The sequence below is a fragment of the Jaculus jaculus genome, chromosome 18 (assembly GCF_020740685.1).
Source record: "Jaculus jaculus isolate mJacJac1 chromosome 18, mJacJac1.mat.Y.cur, whole genome shotgun sequence".
In the NCBI taxonomy this organism is placed as follows: Eukaryota; Metazoa; Chordata; class Mammalia; order Rodentia; family Dipodidae; genus Jaculus; species Jaculus jaculus.
The window spans coordinates 34,305,563-34,326,871 of record NC_059119.1 but is presented as its reverse complement, the minus strand read 5'-3'; the positions used below and the strand labels follow the sequence as shown (position 1 = coordinate 34,326,871).

Sequence of the window (21,309 nt, the reverse complement as noted above, 5' to 3'; positions counted from 1 at the left end):
GCTTTTCCCAACTGCTGAACCGTCTCCTCCACCCACCTTAGCCTTTCATTCCCAGCGCTACATTATATATCATTGCCTCTGAGAGAAGCTAAATGAATACCTTTCTGAGAGAAGAAAATAAAACATAGATATCAATGATACCAGTTTAAGTCTCAACTTTGTCCCTAAGTGGCTGCAGGAGCTCAAGTAAGATATTATGCCGCTCATGTCTTTGTGACATGAATAAAATGGGAAGAATGATGCCTATTCTACACAATTCCTGAGTCCTGAGTTACCCTTTGTGTTTCAAGTTCCAAGAGAGGGAATCTTCCACCACAAAGTACTGAAGAGTGCCTGTGGGTTCCCTTTAGGCTTCGAAATCAGAATGCAAAATATTGACCATCAGGACATTTAGCAGAAGAAATGCAAATATTTTATATGTGAAAATCAGTGAGAGTCCATTTAAAAGACTTAGAGAAATAACAAGCTAGAAAGAAACCGTTAATTTTCTTCTCTGACGTTTTTTCACGAGGTAACTTTGGCCTTGTAATCCTATGTCACATTGAAGTTATGTTTGTTTGTTTATTTACTCGTTTATTTCTCTATTTCATGAGGACAGCAGACGTGTGCATAGTTACAGACACATTCTGCTTGTTTCTTCACCGTCACCCAGTGTTTTTAATCACAATAGTGACTCCTAAGTAATCAAGCACATCAGTCAAGCAGACGAAAGCACAGAGTTGAGGGATGTGGGCTCCACATAGAAACGTAAAGCCATGACAAGAAGACATAAGTGCTGAACAACGCCCCGTCATTACAGTCTTGATAGCATTGAGATGAGGATGAGACGTCATTTCCAGAACAGAAGGGACAATGTTTTCCATTGTAGAATTTGCTCCCTATCTTCGGGCTTCAAGCCACCTAAGTTGCCCTTCTTAACATGGCCTTATTCTGTAGAGCAAATCCCTGGGCTGCCAGCCTTTGTGTGACTTCCCTAGGGTTTAGAAGTAAAAATGTTTTAATCTGTTTTAGGGCTTTAAATATGTATTTCATAAGGTTTGTTCTCAAACCAAACATATATAACAATTTACCAGCATATGTATGTCTATTATATGTAATATAAATGCATGTAATATATTTACATATAATAAACAGATACGTGCTGACAGATTACTATAAGTCAAATCTGCTTGTCAGTTTCCTAGATTTCATTTAGCTGTAGAGTGTTTTGGTGATATAAATAATCAAAAAGAGGGCTGGAGAGATAGCTTAGCGGTTAAGCGCTTGCCTGTGAAGCCTAAGGACCCCGGTTCGAGGCTCGGTTCCCCAGGTCCCACGTTAGCCAGATGCACAAGGGGGCGCACGCGTCTGGAGTTCGTTTGCAGAGGCTGGAAGCCCTGGCGTGCCCATTCTCTCTCTCTCCCTCTATCTGTCTTTCTCTCTGTGTCTGTTGCTCTCAAGTAAATAAATAAAATAAAATAAAATACCTTTAAAAAAAAATAAATAATCAAAAAGAAATTCTAGGTAACCAGAGAAGTGATCCAGCGACCCAGCCAGTCTACTTGAACCCACAGTGCACCAAAGAGGGACCCAAGCAGGAGCGCAGCATAAGTGAGACCAAAATCGTCCCAAAAGGATTACACCATGTCAGTACCCACCAAATAAGCCTGGCCTATAGGTCTGAACCGGAAGTGCTAATTGCCCCTTCCATATCAGGATAAATTATACATTAAATCTGATGGATGGTTGGATTTGCCATTCATATATATATATAAAATTTAAAAAAGGATAAAAAATTTATATATATACATATATATGTATCTATCTATCTATATACACACACATATATATATATGTATGTATATATATATGTGTATGTGTGTATATATATATATATATATGTATATATATATATATATATATATATAAACTTTTTTATCCTTTTTTAAATTTTTTTTTATTTGAGAGAGAGAAAGATGGAGAGAGGGAGGGAGGGAGGGGGGAGGGAGGGAGAGAGAGAGAAAGGGCATGCCAAACAAACTCGAGATGCATGTTCCCCCTTGTGCATATGGCTTATGTGGGTCCTGGAGAATTGAACCGGGATCCTTTGGCTTTGCAGGCAAGCACCTTAACCGTTAAGACATCTCTCCAGCCCTTTTTTAAAATTTTTATTAGCATTTTCCATGATTATAAAAAAATATCCCATGTTAATTCCCTCCCTTCCCCCCCTACACTTTCTCCTTTGAAATTCCATTCTAAATTTTTTTTTTGACAACTTCTATACTTACATGGTATTCCCCCCCCCACACTTTCTCTTTCAAAGCTCTGCTTCCATCATATCCCCTCCCTCTACCCATTAGTCTCTCTTTTAATTTGATATCGTCATCTTTTTCTCCTATTATGAGGGTCTTGTGTGGGTATTGCTAGGCACTGCGAGGTCTTGGATATCAAGGCCAAATTCTGTCCGGACAGTTGTATGTAGGGAGTGGTACCTTTCCTTTGCCTCTTACATTCTTTCTGCCACCTCTTCCACAATGGACCCTGAGCCCTGGAGGGTGTGAGATGTTTCAGTGCTGGACACTCCTCTGTCCCTTCTTCTCATCACTGTGTTGCCTTTTGGGCCATCCCAGTGGTCATTGCCATCTGAAAAGAAGCTTCTCTAACCAGAAGTGAGAGTAACATTAATATATGAGTATGAACATTAAGTGTAGTGATTTCAGGGCAATTTTGTGACAGTAACATATACATTTATCCAGATAAGAGAAGGCTTTATACCCATAAGGCTCATGACCTCCCCTGCCATAGACTTTTGATTAGGTTTTCAGTACCAGGCATGTATTTCCCCCTCATAGAGTAGGCCTTCAGTTCAATTAGAGAGCAGTTGGTTTCCCCCAAAGCAGACATGCCATATTGCATTTGTTCAGACATTTGGCCTGTCTGGCCCAACTTGAGGTTTTCAGTGTTCACTGTTTTCACCACTGATGACTTCTGTCACCCATAAGACTGCATACAGTGCAGCTTTTTCCAGCTTTCAGTTGGCTGGGCTATAGGGAGAAGGTTTTCTGTTCAGCACCACCTTGATTTCTCAGTGACTTTGCCACTCAGGCATGTGACGTCTTCAGCAATAGGGTCTTACCATCTCTTTCTCATGGGGAACCAAGGGCCTTGGCAATAGCCTGTAATGTTGTGGAGGCAACATAGACCTCCCTAGCCAATGACTCGCTAGACGGTATCCCATTGCAGGCACTGAAAATTTTCTAGTAATAATGGCTTCTGGATGTGCCATTATTTTAAAAAGTAGATTTTCATATGTCTTATTCTGAGTATCTTGAATTTTGATTGACTCTCCTTCAACCCTTCTTTTATTCAATCTCTTCCCTTGGCCTCACTTTGGCCTTTCCCATCCCTGTGATCTGTTCTTCTACTTACATATATACAATACCATCCCCTTAAGACCTTCCCTCTCCTCCCTCCCTTATAGCCTTTTTCTATCTTATGGGCCTCTGCTACTGATTTTTGGTTCCAGATTACACACAAGTCTATACATTTGTAGCTAGGATCCACATATAAGAAAGAACATGTGATGTTTGGTTTTCTGGGTCTGGGTTACCTGGATCCTTTCCAGATCCATTCATTTCCCTGAAAATTTCATTTTTCTTTATTGCTGAATAGAAATCCATTGTGTAGATGTACCACATTTTTATTACCCATTCATCTGTGGATGGACATCTAGGCTGGTTCCATTTCCTAGCAACTGAATAGAGCAGCAATAAATATGGTTATGCAGGTATCTGTAAGGTAATGAGAACAGTCATTAGGATATATGCCTAGGAATGCTATAGCTGGATCATATGGTAAATCTATTTTTAGCTGTCTTAAGAATCTCCACACTGATTTCCACAATGGCTGTAGGAGATTACATTCCCAGCAACAGTGAAGAAGGGTTCCCCTTTTACCACAACCTCGCCAACATTTATTGTCATTTGATGGGAGAGAGATGGAATCTCAAGGTAGTTTTAATTTGCATTTCCCTGATGGCTAAGGATGTAGAACACTTTTTTAGATGTTTATATGCCATCTGTATTTCTTCTGATGAGAACACTTTGTTTAGTTCCATACCCCATTTTTTGATTGTGTTGTTTGATTTCTTATTGTTCTGTTTTTTGAGTTCTTTGGATATTCTGGATATTAATCCTCTGTCAGATGTGTAACTGGCAAAGATTTTCTCACATTCTGTAGGTTGTCTCTTTGCTCTAGTCACAGTGTCCTTCGCTGTACAAAAGGTTTGTAATTTCATGAGATACCAGTAGTTGATTAGTGGTTTTATTTTCTGAGCAATTGGGGTTATATTCAAAAAGTCATTAGCTATACCAATATGTTGAAGGGTTTCCCCTACCTTTTCCTCTAGTGATTTCAGAGTTTCAGGTCTGATATTAAGGTCCCTGATCCATGGCGCACACCTTTAATCCCAGCACTTGGGAGGCAGAGGTAGGAGGATCACCGTGAGTTCAAGGCCACCCTGAGACACCATAATGAATTCCAGGTCAGCTTGGACTACAGTGAGACCCTACCTCAGAAAAAAAAAAAAAAAAAAAAAAGAAAAGGTCCCTGATCCACTTGGATTTGATTTTTGTGCATGGTGAAAGACAAAGATCTATTTTCATTGTTCTACATATAGATATCCAGTTTTCCCAGCACCACTTGTTGAAAAGGCTGTCTTTTCTCCAATGAGTATTTTTGGCATTTTTGTCAAAAATCAGATGGCTGTAGCTTCCTGGATTAACATCTGTGTCCTCTATTCTGTTCCACTGATCTACATGTCTGTCTTTGTGCCAATACTATGCTGTTTTTGTTAGTATGGTTTTGTAATGTAGCTTAAAATCAGGTATGGTGATACCACCAGCTTTATTTTTGTTGCTCAAAATCATTTTGGCTGTTCAGGATTTCTTGTGCTTCCAAATGAAATTGTGGATTTTTTTTTCTAGTCCTGTGAAGAATGCCATTGGAATTTTAATGGGGATTGCATTAAATGTATAGATTCCCTTAGGTAAGATTGACATTTTCATAATATTGATTCTTCCAATCCAAGAACATGGGACATCTTTCTATTTCCTTGTGTCTTCTGCAATTTCTCCCTGAAGTGTTTTAAAGTTCTCATTGTAGAGCTCCTTCACTTGCTTAGTTAAGGTTATTCCAAGGTACTTTATTTATTTATTTATTTTTTAAGGCAGTTGTGAATGGGAGAGATTCCCTGATATAACTCTCCATACATTTGTTGTTAGTATATAGGAAAGCTACTGATTTCTGTGTATTTATTTTGTATCCTGCTACATTGATAAAAGTGTTTATCAGCTCTAACAGTTTGCTGGTAGAGTTTTTAGGGTCTTTTATGTATAGAATCATATCATCTGCAAATAGTGATAATTTGATCTCTTCCTTTCCAATTTGTTTCCCTTTTATGAGTATCTCTTGCCTTATTGCTATAGCTAAGACTTCCAGTACTATATTAAATAAAAGTGGGGACAGTGGACACCCTTGTTTTGTTCCTGATTTTAGTGGAAAAGCTTAGAGTTTTTCACCATTTAGTATTATGTTGGCTGTAGGTTTGTCATAAATAGCTTTTATTATGTTGAGATAGGTTCCTTTTAGTCCCAGTGTCTGTAATACTTTTACCATGAAAGGATGTTGGATTTTGTCAAATGCCTTTATGGCATCTATTGAGATGATCATGTGATTTTTTGTTCTTCAGACCATTTATATGATGTATTACATTTATTGATTGCCATGTGTTAAGCCATCCCTGCATCCCTGGGATAAAGCCAACTTGGTTGGGATGCATAATCTTTTTGATATATTCTTGTATTCTGTTTGCCAATATTTTATTCAGAATTTTTGCATCTATGTTCATGAGGGTGATAAGTCTGTATTTTCCTTTTTTGTTCTCTCTTTGCCTTGTTTTGGTATGAAGATGAAGCTAGCTTCATAGAAGGAGTTGGGAAAAATTCCTTCCTTTTCTATTTTTTAAAAAAATTTTTTATTTATTTGAGAGCGACAGACAGAGAGAGAAAGAGGCAGATATAGAGAGAGATTGGGCACTCTAGGGCCTCCAACCACTGCAAACGAACTCCAGACACATGCGCCCCCTTGTGCATCTGACTAACGTGGGTCCTGGGAAATCAAGCCTTGAACCGGAGTCCTTAGGCTTCACAGGCAAGCGCTTAACCGCTAAGCCATCTCTCCAGCCCTTCCTTTTCTATTTTATGGAAAAGTTTGAGAAGCATTGGTGTTAATTCTTCCATGAAGGTCTGGTAAAATTCACCAGTGAATCCATCTGGGCCTGGGTCTTTTTTAGTTGGGAGACTTTTTGTAACTGCTTGGATCTCTGTACTTGTTATAGGTCTATTTAAATGGTTTTTCTCACCTTGATTTAGTTTTGGAAGGTCATATGAATTAAGGAAATCATCCATTTCTTTCAGATTTTCAAACTTAGAGGCATATATATTCTTAAAGTATATTCTTATAATTGTCTGAATTTCTTTGGTATCTGTTGTAATGGTGCCTTTTTCATCTCTAATTTTATTAATTTTTATCTCTTCTCTCTTTCTTCTGGTCAGATTTGCTAAGGGTTTATCAATCTTGTTTATCCTTTCAAAGAACCAACTCTTTATTTCATTGATTCTTTGGATTGTTTTTTTGGTTTCTGTTTCATTAATTTCTGCCCTATTCTTTATTATTTCTTCCCATCGCTCTGATTTTTGGTTTGCCTTGTTCTTCTTTTTCCAAGGCTCTAAGGTGAAGCATTAGGTCATTTACTTATGACCTTTCTAATTTCTTTTTTTTTTTTTTTTTTTTTTTTTGCTTTTTCGAGGTAGGGTCTCACTCTAGTCCAGGCTGACCTGGAATTCACTATGGAGTCTCAGGGTGGCCTTGAACTCATGAGATCCTCCTACCTCTGCCTCCCGAGTGCTGGGATTAAAGGCGTGCGCCACCACGCCCGGCTCTAATTTCTTAATATAGGCACTTAAAGCTATAAATTTACCTCTTAGGACTGCCTTCATTGTGTCCCAAAGGTTTTGGTATGTTGTATTATCGTCATCATTTGATTCTATGAATTTGTTGATTTCCTTTTTGAGTTTTTCAATGACTCACTAATCATTCAATAGGGTACTGTTTAGTCTTCATGAATTTCTGTATGCTCTGTAGTTTTTCTTGTTGCTGATTTGCAGTTTAATCCCATTGTGGTTAGATAGAATAAAAGGGATTATTTCATTTTTCCTATAATTGTGGATATTTGTTTTATGTCCTAATATATGCTCTATTTTAGAGAATATTCCATGTGCTGCTGAGAAAAATGTATATTCTGCAGCATTTGGATGGAATGTTCTGTAGATACCTATTAGATCATTTGTTCCATCATTTAATTCAGATGTATTTTTTGCCAGGATGACCTGTCCATTGATGAGAGTGGGGTACTGAAGTCTCCCACTACAATTGCATTTGATGTTATCTGTGACCTTAAGTCTAATAGTGTTTGTTTGATGAAACTGGGAGCCCCCATGTTAGGTGCATATATGTTTAGGAATCTAATGTCCTCCTGCTGGAGTGTTCCTTTAATCAGTATAAAATGACCTCCGTTATCTTTCCTCACTAATGTTGATTTGAAGTCCATCCTGTCAGATATAAGAATAGCAATCTCTGCTTGATTCCCAGGTCCATTTGCTTGAAATACCATTTTCCATCCTTTCACCCTAAGGCGGTGTCTATCTTTTATTAAGAAATGAGTTTCTTGGAGGCAATGAGTGGCAGGATCCTGCATTTTAATCCGGTCTGCAAGCCTGTGTATTTTGGATGGTGCATTGAGGCCATTGATATTAAGAGGTATTACTGAAAGGTATGCATTTATTCTCATTTTTCTTATTCTGTAATGTTTCCTGTTTTCCCTTTACTCGTTTGTTTTAACTATTATTTGAATGTGGTTTATTTTTTTCCTATTTCCTCCTCTGTGTGTTTTGCTTTCTCTTTGGCATTAAGAAATGCTTCGAGTATTTTCTGTAGAAGTGGTTTAGTTGTCATAAATTCCTTTAGCCTACTTTTGCTGTGGAATGTCCTTATTTCTTCATCAATTTGGATAGATAGCTTTGCAGGATAAAGTAATCTTGGTTGACAGTTCTTTCAGAACTTGGAATACGTCATTCCAAGCCCTTCTGACTTTTAAAGTTTGTGTTCAGTAATCTGCAGTTATTCTGATGGGCTTGCCTTTGTAGGTGACTTGTTTCTTCTCTCTAATTGCTTTCAATATATTTTTTTTGGTTTGTGTGTTTTGTAGTTTAATTATAACATGGTGAGGAGAAGGTCTTTCCAGATTTTGTCTGTTTGGTGTTCTAAAACCTTCTTGTATCTGCATTAGCATTTCTTTCCCAATTTGAGGAAAATTTTCTTCTATGAATTTGTTGAAAACACCTACTAAGCCTCTGGTTTGAAATTCTTCTCCTTCTTAGTTATACCCTGAATTTCATAGTGTCCCAGATATCTTGAAATTCCCATTCATACCTTGCTATTAGCTTGTATTTCTCTTTGTTGGACTGTATTAGGTATGCCACCTGGTCTTCTGGTTTAGATATTCTGTTCTCTCCTTCATCCATTCTACTGGTGAGAATTTCCAGAGTTTTATTTCATTGACTGTATTCTTCAGAGCCAGGATTTCAGCCTGGTTTTTCTCCAGTATTTCTATTTCCTTACTCATGTCTTATAATGACCTCTTTATTTCATTAAGCTGGTTTCCTATGTTCTCTTTAAGAAGTTTACTTTCTTCTTGTTTATTTATTTACTTATTTGAGAGCAACAGAGAGAGAGAGAGAGAGAGAGAGAGAGAGAGAGAGAGAGAGAGAGAGAGAGAGGATGGGCTCACCAGGGCCTCCAGCCACTGCAAACAAACTCGAGACGCATTTGCCACCTTGTGCATCTGGCTTATGTGGGTCCTGGGGAATCAAGCCTTGAATCAAGGTCCTTTAAGCTCACAGGCAAGTGCTTAGCCACTAAGCTATATCTCCAGCTCTGTTTTCTTCTTTAATTCCTTTGTTTTCTTCTTTGATTCCCTTCATTTCTTCTCTGATTTCTTTGAGCATTGGTACCATTATTTTTTTGAAATCTTTCAGGCATTTCATCTAAAACAGGATCATTGGTGATCATTTCTGATGCCTTATAGGTTTTTGGTGGGACTGTATTGATTCTTTGAGTTTCTTATATTATATTGTAGTGACTTTTGCATCCTGAATTGATTTGATGCTTGGGTTTTCTACTTATCTGCAGTGTTTTCAGATGTGGCAGTCCACCTCTATATACCATCAGGATATGAGATCAAGGTGTCATGTGTAGCTCTTGTCTGCCATTCAAGCCACAGAAGTAATCCTAGCTGTTGAGTTTGATTGCTAAGCAAGTAGTCTAGTAGACTGGGTGGAATAATTTGCTGGTAAATTCTAAACTTCAACCAAGTAACATACACAATCAATAAAAACCAAAACAAGGTATGCAATTGTGGGGATTAAAACAAACAGAATCATGTAAAGCCAAAGTCCCTAAGGGTGTGTGTTGTTCTACACCCTTAATCTTGTCAGCTGGGAGGTAGAGATTTCTGTTCTGAATTGAGTTCCAGGTCAACCTGGATCTGGATCAGACCCTGCCCCCAATAATGATAGAAGCAAAGAACAAAGGCCCTATATATATATGAAAGCACCAATGGCAATAAAATTCAACCCCCAGATACAGGTTATTTGAAAATGGTAAAGCCAACCAAGCATATATACCCGTAATCTTCCCTGACAAGGAAAAGGAAAGAGAAATTAGTTTTTGCAGGACTGTGTACCTGTTTTTTGTTTGTTTGTTTGTTTGTTTTGTAAGCCAGCCTCGTTTCCTTTTGGGGTGGCTTCCAATCTCACCAATGCTGAGTGCCCACCTCGATCCCTCCGTGCTGTGCTGGGCAGCTGTGCCTCTGATCCGCTCTGCTGGCGGCGCTGCCACTGGGGGCTGACTGCTGGAAGTTCGTATTTCTAATGGTGGGGAATGGGAGAGCTCAGACTTCTGGAGTTTCTCACACTTTCAGTAGCTCTTTAGTTGATCTCGGCTGTCTTTCCTTCAGATTTCTTAACTTTGCAAGAACGCTGATGGAGTGGAAAGATCTGTTGCTTGGTCGCTGCTGCTGCCGCCGCCGCCTGGTGCACCTGGCGGGACTGCCCCAGGCGGGTGTGCGCAGATAATAGGCTGCAATCACCTCAGTGGGACTCTGGCCATTTTCCTCCTTTGTGGTGGGTTTTGGTCTCTCTTGCTTATCTGCTGTGTCTAAAAATAACCTATACTCCTTCACTTTTCAGAGTATATTTTCCTGGGTTTTGCTTAAATCCCTCCCTAGGCTGGTTTGCTGTGGATCTAAGCTACCATCTCTCCGGATTTGCCATTCTTAAATAAGCTATATTTTGGGCTTGTTACTTATTGCTTCCTGATTTATACTGGCTTTGTTTGTTTCCTCTTCTGTTGTTCATTAGGGAAGGACCTCACTTGGCCACAAGCTGACTTGGAAACCTCAACAGACCAGAAATCTGAACCTCCTAGTTGTCAGGATTGAGGGTGTGGGGCAACACACACCCTAAGGGATTGAGACTTTGCTAGAGGATCTATTTGTCTTAATACCTACTCTTGCATAAATACTCTATGCTGTTTTTCATTGAATGCATACATTCTTTAGTTAAATTTAGAATCTGTCTATATTTGCTTCCCCTCAGCCTACTTGAATGCTGTCATAGTAGGCAAACCCAACAAAGGTCACTTTTGTAGATACTCTGAGATTATTTTTTTTTTAATTTTTATTTATTTATTTGAGAGTGACAGACACAGAGAGAAGGACAGATAGAGGGAGAGAGAGAGAATGGGCGCGCCAGGGCCTCCAGCCTCTGCAAACGAACTCCAGACGCGTGCGCCCCCTTGTGCATCTGGCTAACGTGGGACCTGGGGAACCGAGCCTAGAACCGGGGTCCTTAGGCTTCACAGGCAAGCGCTTAACCGCTAAGCCATCTCTCCAGCCCAATACTCTGAGATTCTTAAGAGCCACACCAAGCACATTAAGCTCCTACCCTGAAGATATATAACATCAGATTGATTGATACATCTAATAATACTGCAGTTGACTAGAAAATCCAAGCATTACATTTATCCAGGATGCAAAAATATATACATTATAACACAAGAAACAGCAAATATCAAGACAGTATAAATCCACCAAAAAGTATTACTGCATCAGTAATGACCTCCAGTGACAACGAGTTAGAGGAAATGCCTGAGAAAGATTTCAAAAGAATGATTATAAATATGCTCAAAGAAGTCAAAGATGAAATCAAAGGAATTAAAGAAGACACAAGAAACCAATTTAATGAAGTAAAGAGGTCAATACAAGAGCAATAAATGAGGAAATAGAAATAATAAATAAAAACCAGTCAGAATTACTAACAATGAAAAACGTAGTCAATAAAATAAAATTAAGAAAACTCTGTAAAAAATCTCACCAGTAGAATGGATGAAGGAGAGGACAGAATATCTAAGCTAGAAGACCAGGTGGCAGATCTAATACAGTCCAACAAAGAGAAAGACAAGCTAATAGCAAGGGATTTTCAAGATATCTGGGACACTATGAAAAGATCAAACATTAGAATTTAGGGTATAGTAGGAGAAGAATTTCACTCCAAAGGCATAGAAGGTGTCTTCAACAAAATCATAGAAGAAAACTTTCCATAAATTGGGAAAGAGATGCCAGTGCAGATACAGGAATTCTTTAGACACCAAAAAGACAAAACCTAGAGAGAATCTCTCCTTGCCATATTATAATTAAACTACCTAACCAAAGAAATTATATTGAAAGCAGTCAGAGACAAAAATCAAGTTACCTACAAAGTCAAGCCCATCAGGATCACAGCAGATTACTCAACACAAACTTTAAAAGCCAGAAGGGCTTAGAGTGATGTATTCCAAGTCCTGAAAGATAACAACTGTCAACCAAGGTTACTTTATCCTGCAAAGGTATCCACTCAAATAGATGGAGAAATAAGGACATTCCACAACAAAAGCGGGCTAAAGGAATATTTGAAGACAAAAACCAGTTCTATAGAAAGTACTTGAAAGAATCCTCCATGCTGAAGAAAAACACACACATATAAGGAACCTGGAAAAACAAACCATACTCAAATACTAGTTAATACAAGAGAGCAAAGGTAAAATCAGAAGAACTACAAAAAAATATCAAAAATAAATACACACCTTTCAATAATATCTCTTAATATCAATGGCTTCAATGCTCCAACCAAAAGACACAGGTTTGCAGACTGGGTTAAAAAGCAGGATCCTTTAATTTGTTGCCTCCAAGAAACTTTTCTACAAAAGATGGACACTATCTTAAGGTGAAAGGCTGGAAAATGGTGTTTCAAGCAAATGGGCTTAGAAAACAAGCAGGGGTTGCTATCCTAATATCTGACAAGGTAGACTTCAGTCCAACATTAGTTAGGAAAGATAAGGAAGATCACTTTATATTGATTAAAAGCACACTCCAACAGGATTACATTACAATCCTACACATATATGCACCTAACATGAGGGCTCCCAACTTCATCAAACGCACGCTATTAGAACTAAGGTCACAGTTAACACCAAACTCAGTGGTCGTGGGGGAGTTCAACACCCCACTCTCATCATTGACAGGTCATCTCAGCAAAAAAGAAAAACAGAGCCATCTGTATTAAATTAGGTCATAAAACAAATGGCCCTAACAGATATATACAGGACATTTTGTCAAAATGCTGCAGAATGGGCTGGAGAGATGGCTTAGTGGTTAAGTGCTTGCCTGTGAAGCCTAAGGACCCCGGTTCGAGGCTCGGTTCCCCAGGTCCCACGTTAGCCAGATGCACAAGGGGGCGCATGCGTCTGGAGTTCGTTTGCAGAGGCTAGAAGCCCTGGCGTGCCTATTCTCTCTCTCTCTCCCTCTATCTGTCTTTCTCTCTGTGTCTGTCACTCTCAAATAAATAAATAAATAAAAATTAAAATGCTGCAGAATACACATTCTTTTCAGCAGCACATGGAACATTCTCTAAAATAGACCAATATTAGGACACAAAGCAAATACAGGAAAGTGAAAATAATTCCTTGCATCCTATCTGACCACAATGGAATCAAACTACAAATCAATAGCAAGGAAAGTATAGAGCATATATAAAAACATGAAAAATAAACAATACACTACTAAATGATGAATGGTTCAATGAAGAAATAAAAAGGAAATCAAAAAATTTTTAGAGTCAAATAATGAGGACACAACATACCAAAACCTTAAGGACCCAACGAAGGCAATCCTAAGGGAAATTTATAACTTTAGGTGCCTATATTAAGAAATTAGATAGGTCTCAAGTAAATGACCTAATGCTTCACTTTAAAGCCTTGGAAAAAGAAGAATAAGGCAAACTGAAAATTAGTTGATGAGAAGAAATAATAAAGATTAGGGCACAAATTAATGAAATAGAAACCAAAAAAAATCCAAAGAACCAATGAAACATAAAGAGTTGGTTCTTTGAAAGGATAAACAAGATTGATAAACCCTTCAGCAAATCTGACCAAAAGAAAGAGAGACACAAATTAATAAAATTAGAGATGAAAAAGGCAACATCACAACAGATACCAGAGAAATTCAAAAAATCATAGGGACATGCTATAAAAACATACTCCACTAAGTATGAAAATCTGAAAGGAATTGATGAATTCCTTGATTTATATGACCTACATAAATTAAATCAAGATGAGATTAATCACTCAAATAGAGCAATAACAAGCATGGAGATCCAAGCAGTTATCAAAAATCTCCCAACTAAAAAAAGTCCAGGCCCAGATGGATTCACTGGAAAATTTTACCAGACCTTCTGGGAAGAAGTAACACCATTGCTCCTTAAGCTTTTCCATAAAATAGAAAAGGAAGGAAACCTACCAAGTTCCTTCTACAAAGCCAGCTTCACCCTGATACCAAAACCAGGCAAAGATAGAACAAAGAAAAAAAGAAAGAAAATTACAGACCAATCTCCCTCATGAACATAGACGCAAAAATTCTCAATAAAATATTGGCAAACAGAATACAAGAATATATCAGAAAGATCATTCACCCTCACCAAGTAAGCTTTATCCCAGAGATACAGGGATGGTTCAACATACTCAAATTGATAAATGTAATATATAAATGAACTGAAGGACAAAAGTCACATGATCATCTCATTAGACGCAGAGAAAGCATTTGACAAAATCCAACATTTCTTCATGATAAAAGTCCTACAGAGACTGGGAATAGAAGGGACATATCTCAGTATAATAAAGGCTATTTATGACAAGCCTAAAGCCAACATATTACTAAATGGGGAAAAACTGGAAGCTTTTCCACTAAAATCAGGAACAAGACAAGGGTGTCCACTGTCCCCACTTTTATTTAATATATTACTGGAAGTCTTAACCATAGTAGTAAGGCAAGAGATGCACATAAAGGGGATCCAGATTGGAAAGACAGAGACCAAGTTATCATTATTTGCAGATGACATGATTCTATACATAAAGGACCCTAAAGACTCTACCAGCAAACTGTTAGAGCTGATAAACACCCATAGCCATGTAGCAGGATACAAAATAAATACAGAGAAATCAGTAGCCTTCCTATATGCTAACAACAAACATATAGAAGATGAAATCAGAGAATCACTCCCATTCACAATTGCCTCAAAAAAAAAGTACCTTGGTGGCACATGCATCTGGAGTTCGTTTGCAATGGCTGGAGGCCCTGGAACACTCATGCTTGCTCTCTGTCTCTGTCTCTCTCTCTCTGTCTCTCTGCCTGTTTCTCTCTCTCTGAAATAAAAATAAAGAATAAAATATTTTTTAAAAAGTACCTTGGAATAAATCTAACCAAGGTAGTGAAGGATCTCTACAATGCAAACTTTAAAACACACAAGCAAGAAATTGCAGAAGACACTAGGAAATGGAAAAACATCCCTTGTTCCTGGATCAGAAGAATTAATACTATGAAAATGGCATTCTTACCAAAAGCAATCTACACATTTAATGCAATCCCCATCAAAATCCCAAAGGCATTCTTCAGGGGAAAAGACAAAACAATCAAAAATTCATTTGGAGCCGGGCATGGTGGCGCATGCCTTTAATCCCAGCACTCAGGAGGCAGAGGTAGGAGGATCGCCGTGAGTTCAAGGCCACCCTGAGACTCCATAGTGAATTCCAGGTCAGCCTGGGCTAGAGTGAGACCCTACCTCGAAAAACCAAAAAAATAAAATTAAAAAAAAATTCATTTGGAATCACACAAAAAAAATCTCGAATATCTAAAATAATACTGAGCAACAAAAATAAGGCTGATGGTATCACCATACCTGATTTTAACCTAAACTACAGAGCCAAGTAACAAAAACAGCATGATCCTGGCACAAAAGCAGACAGGTAGATCAATGGAACTGAGTAGAGGAATTTTTCTCATTGTAGAAAAGACAGTCTCTTCAGCAAATGGTGCTGGGAAAACTGGATATGTGTCTGTAGAAGGATGAAAATAGATTCTTCTCTCTCTTACCATGCACAAGACTTAAGTCCAAATGGATTAAAGACCTTAACATTAGACCTGAAACTCTGAAGCTGCTACAGGAAAAAGTAAGGGAAACCCTTCAACATATTGGTCTTGGCAAAGACTTTCTGAATATAAGCCTAAATGGTCAGGCAATAAAACCACAGATTAACTGCTGGGACCTCATCAAATTGCTAAGATTTACTATGGCTTAGGACACTGTGAATGGGAAATGGGAAAAATCTTTGCCAGCTATACATCTGATAGATGATTAATATCTAGGATATACAAAAAAACTCAAAAAATTAATAAGAAATCAAACAAGCCAATTAAAAAAATGGGCTATAGAACTAAATAGAGAGTTTTCAGCCGGGCATGGTGGCGCACGCCTTTAATCCCAGCACTTGGGAGGCAGAGGTAGGAGGATCGCTGTGAGTTCAAGGCCACCCTGAGACTACATAGTGAATTCCAGGTCAGCCTGGGCTAGAGTGAGACCCTACCTCAAAAAACCAAAAAAAAAAAAAAAAAAAAAAAATAGAGAGTTCTCAAAAGAAGAAATATGGATGGCATAGAAGCATCTGAAAAAATGTTCTACATCCCTAGTCATTAGGGAAATCACAGATTAACACTACATTGAGATTCCATCTCACTGCTGTCAGATTGGCTACCATTATGAAAACAAATGACCATAAATGCTGGTGAAGATGTGGAAAAAGAGGAACCCTTCTATATGATGTTGGTAGGAATGCAGTCTGGTCCAGCCATTGTGAAACTAAATCAGTCTGGAGGTTCCTAAGACAGCTAAAAATAGATGTACCATATGACCCAGCTATAGCTCTCTTAGGCATATATCCTAAGGACTCATCTCATTACCTTAGAGATACTTGCTCAACCATGTTTATTGCGGCCTAATTCACAAAAGCTAGGAAATGGAGCCAGCCTCGATATCCCTCAACTGATGAGTGGATAATGAAGATATGGCACATTTATACAACGGAGTTCTACTCAGCAGTAAAGAAAAACTAAGTTATGAAATTTTTCAGAAAAATGGATGGATCTGGAAAGGATTATACTAAGTGAGGTAACCCAGGCCCAGAAAGCCAAGTGTCACATGTTCTCTCTCATATGTGGGTCCTAGCTACAGATGATTGGGCTTCTGTGTGAGTAGGAAGAAAACCCATTATCAAAGGCCAATAATCTAGAAAAGAGATATAAAGTGAAGAGAAAAGAAGGGAGAGGAGGTACTTTATAGGATGGTATTGTATATATGTGAGTAGAAGAACAGATTAATGAGGGTGAAAAGGCCTAAGTGAGGTCAGGGAAGAGACTGAGTAAAGGAAAGGTGGAGGGAGGGCTAATCAAAATCTTAAGTGGATATAAATAAATCATATGGAAACCTACTTTTTTGGACAATGGACCACTCAGATTGTTAGTAGAAAATTTTCAGTGCCAGTGATGGGATACCTTCCAGTGAGTTCTTGGCCAGGGAAGTCCCTGATGCACCCAAAATATTACAGGCCATTGCCAAGGCCCTTGGCTTCCCACCAGGAATAGATAGATGGTAAGACCCTATTTCTGAAGACTCCACATACTTGGGCTGCAAGGCCACTGAGAAATCCTGTTGGAACTGAGCTAATAACCTTCTCCATGTAGACCAGCTGATGGAAAGCTGGAAGAAGGCATTCTGCATGCAGTTCAATTATTGAAAGAGAAATCACCAGTGAAGATACTGAACAGTGGACACTGCAAGACTTATATTTGGCCAGCCAGGCCCAATGAGCCAACAGGTACAATAGTGGCACATCTGTCATGGTGGAAACCAACTGCCCTCTAATTGGACTGGAGGCCCACTCCATGGGAGGGGATACATCCCAGATACTGAAAATTTAAAACAGGGGTAGTCATGAGCCCTAGGGGTGTAACATCTGCTGCTGTCTGGCTAAATGTATATACTATGCTCATCAAACTGCCCAGTAAGCACTTCTCTTAATATTCATACCTATATATTAATGCTACTTTGACTTTTAGTAGAGAACCTTTTCTTTTCAGATAGCAGATTCCTTGGGATGACTCAGAAAGCATCTTGGTACTGCGAAGAAGTGACAGGAGTGCTTAGCACTGCAGTATCTCTATCACACCTTCCAAGGCTCAGGGTCCATTGTGGAGGATGCGGCGGAAAGAATGTAAGAGGCAAAGGAAGGGTAGGACTCTTTACAACGTGCTCCCCCCAGACACAAAATGGCCTGGATATCCATGACCTCACAGTGCCTGACACTACCTACACAAGACCATCATAGTAGGAGGAAAAGATCATGACATCAAAATAAAAGAGAGACTGATTGAGAGGAGAAGGGGATATGATGGAGAATGGAGTTTCTAAGGGGAAAGTGGGGGGAGGGAGGGCATTACCATGGGATATTGTTTTTAATCATGGAAGTTGTTAATAAAAAAATAAAAATTAAATAAAAAATTGTAATATTATATATAAAAATAAAGCAAAAGAAAGAACAAAATATAAAAGAAAGAAAGAAAAGAACTTCTGTGGTTTTCTGCAAAGGAGGTTTCTCTGCAGATTTCTAATGATAGGATGGTTACATCTTTGATAGTAGATTGCACCAGTAAGCTTGCTTCTCTTTCAATTGATTATGAGATAAATCAATTAGGTGCAGTTTCTCTTAATAATAATATAAGAAATATGGTTAATTAAGTTTGTGGGTTATGATGAGATGAGGTGGTTGAACCATAAATTGGAAAGGAAATTTTTAATGCTGGAGTTTGATTACTGTGGCTGAAGACCCTGGCATGCCAATTCTCTCTCTCTTTATCTCTGTTTCTCTCTGTCTTGCATTAAAAATAAAAAAAAAAGATCCAGGCGTGGTGGTGCATGCCTTTAATCCCAGCACTCGGGAGGCAGAGGTAGGAGGATCGCCATGAGTTCAAGGCCACCCTGAGGCTACAGAGTTAATTCTAGGTCAGCCTGGACCAGAGTGAGACCCTACCTCGAAAAACCAAAAATAAATAAATAAATAAAATAAAAAATAAAAATGGCCGGGTTGTTGGGCTTGCCTTAAAAAAATCAGTAATTCTAACTAATTATAAGATAATATGTCACTCAAGTTACAAATCTATGTCACTATACCTCAAAAAATGCCCAGGTTAAACCTTTAGCTCACTGATGCTGATTTTGTTCATAGCAGCAGTTATCAAACTGCCTTGAAAGTGCTTGCCCACTTAGGTATTAGGTATGTCATCTCTCTCTCTTTCTAACTGCTGGGGATACTGCATCTCAAGATTTACTCATTAGTACTTTTTCACTATCCATAGTATTTATCAATGTTAACACTTCTGGGAATTCCATAACTTCAAAAGTAGTTCCTTTCTTATTCATTCGAATCCTATCAAATAATCATCTCTACATTTAATTCTAATTTCAGGTGTTGTGACCTGTTGTCATCCTGGTGTGTACTACATGTGGACATGTTGGTACAGCCTGCCTAGCTTCATCCATTTTCACCTGTGGTGGGTAAGACATGTGTCTCTAATGCACATCAGATTAATTGCTATATATTTTATCTTTGAAGATTAGACAGAAACTTTACTTTTCTGTCTGTGTTTCTCCAGTACATTTGTTGAGGGTTATGTCAAAACCAAATTGTTGGGCTGGAGAGATGGCTTAGTGGTTAAGCGCTTGCCTGTGAAGCCTAAGGACCCCAGTTGGAGGCTCGATTCCCCAGGACCCACGTTAGCCAGATGCACAAGGGGGCGCACACATCTGGAAATTGTCTGCAGTGGCTGGAAGCCCTGGCGTGCCCATTCTCTCTCTCTCTCTCTGTCTGTCACTCTCAAATAAATAAATAAAAATAAACCAAAAAATTTTTTAAAAACCAAATTGTTTCAATGCATCCAGGTTCCACTCTGTCCATAATTTATGTATAATCAATGTTTTAGTCAAGATTTTATTACTCATGGCCTCAGTTCTGATATCTCATGTTTGTTGCTTATAAATAGCTTAATGTTTGAGTCATATTCCCTGCTCCAGGATCCAGCCTCACACTCAGACAGTGGCCCCCATCTGAGAGAAATGACCTCAAAATGTACTGTTCTAGGATCCACAACTATTTGCAGCCACACCTGGGTAACTGGAAACAGGATTGATTAAATAATGCTATTTTCGTGGCCCTTCCTCTCTTGTCTGTGTGGGTATGAAATCCTCAGGCACATACACACCATTACAATGTGGACTGGAAAACTGGGATTTCTTTGATCCATAGAGCCAAAGGAAAAAAAAAACAACTAAAATTCTTCTGCCTTACTGTGTAACCCACCTACAATCTAGAAGGGGAAAAAAAGGTGTCTCCTGAAGGAAGTAGTAATTATAATACTATTTTACTCTGAGGCCAGTACTGTAGTGAAAATAAAAATTGGTCAGAGATTTCTTATGCACAGATTTTCTTTCTGAGTAGAGAAGGGCTATACAAACTCCCAAGCCCTCGAATTTTCCAAACTGTCATTTGTCATACAAGAGCCAAATGAACCTCCCATTAAATTTAACAAAAGGTTATAAGCTTCTCTAACAAACCATACCAACATTTCCCGTGGTTCTTCAGCTGGAGAACCAGTAGTTAAAAACTAATTTTTCACTCAGTTGGCCCCACATATTAGAGGAAAAAACCAACAACAACAACACTATGATCAATGGCGATAAAGCCTGAGAGTACTATAGATAGTCTCCCTGAGGCAGCCACCACAGTCTTTCATAATAGGAATCTAGAAGCTGATTGGAGGAGAAAGACTTGTCTCTAATAACGTCTTGGCCAGAAAACCAACCTGGGCGAGGCCTCCTGGAACCTGCCGGGACATATTCTGAGAAACTGTCCCAGGAGGTCTTCCAGCTGGGCTCTGTGCCTTATGCCAAAGACACCACTGCAGGCCCAGCTGTCTACCACATCTGCCACGGCTGCTTTCTCTAACTCTAGGCCAACTACATGTGTCATTTCTCTGAACTCAGGGTGACGTGCGGCACGAGGCAGAGCGTAATGACCCTGACAAGGAAGCAGGCGGAGCCATTAGAAGATGGGCCGTGGTTCGTGTGGAGACGCGAAGATGCTTTCGGATATACCTACTTGGACTGTGCAGTGGCAGCCGCGCGGTGCTGGTGGCTCAGGATGGACGTGTCCCTGGTCCCTCAGCCCGGCTTCAGGGCGGGACCTGGACACCACAGAGACTTGCTGTCCACCACTGGTTATGGACGTCAGACTTGAACTGCAGCTGTTTGATGCTTGCTTGATGGGTTTTGGGGTTTCACATAGGTCTAGTCTCTCTTTGTACGCCTTGTGGCAGATGGAAACGTTTACTCTGTGCCATCGTATGTTGAAAGTATATAGCTTGCTTGATTTTACAGGGCTCACAATTAAGAGACAGCCTTGAATCACAGATGAGACTTGGAGACTCTGGAGCTATCTTATGTTGGTAAAGTCTTTGGGGTTCTTTGAAGTTGGACTAAACACACTTTATAGTGTGAGATGGTTATGAAGCTATTGGGAGCGAGGCAGAGAATTTGGTAGTCTGAATGTGTGCCCCCAGCGGATTCAGGACACTGTTGAGCCTTGTACCAGTGGTGTCATTGTGGGTGCAGCCTAGGGCCCAGCCCTAAGGTGTGGGGGTGATCTAAATTCTAGCTGAGGTTACGCAGAGTGCTA

The 21,309-nt window shown here is 39.1% G+C and overlaps 1 long non-coding RNA gene across 1 annotated transcript in view; it reads left to right on the top strand.

The window, feature by feature from the left end:
• LOC123455746 overlaps positions 1-20,653 on the top strand; it is a 31,058-nt gene extending 10,405 nt beyond the window's left edge. The window contains exons 2-3 of the long non-coding RNA XR_006634116.1: positions 19,045-19,129; positions 20,619-20,653. This is a non-coding gene — a long non-coding RNA (uncharacterized LOC123455746). The remainder of the gene's footprint in view (positions 1-19,044; positions 19,130-20,618) is intronic.
• The last annotated feature ends 656 nt before the right edge of the window (positions 20,654-21,309 follow it).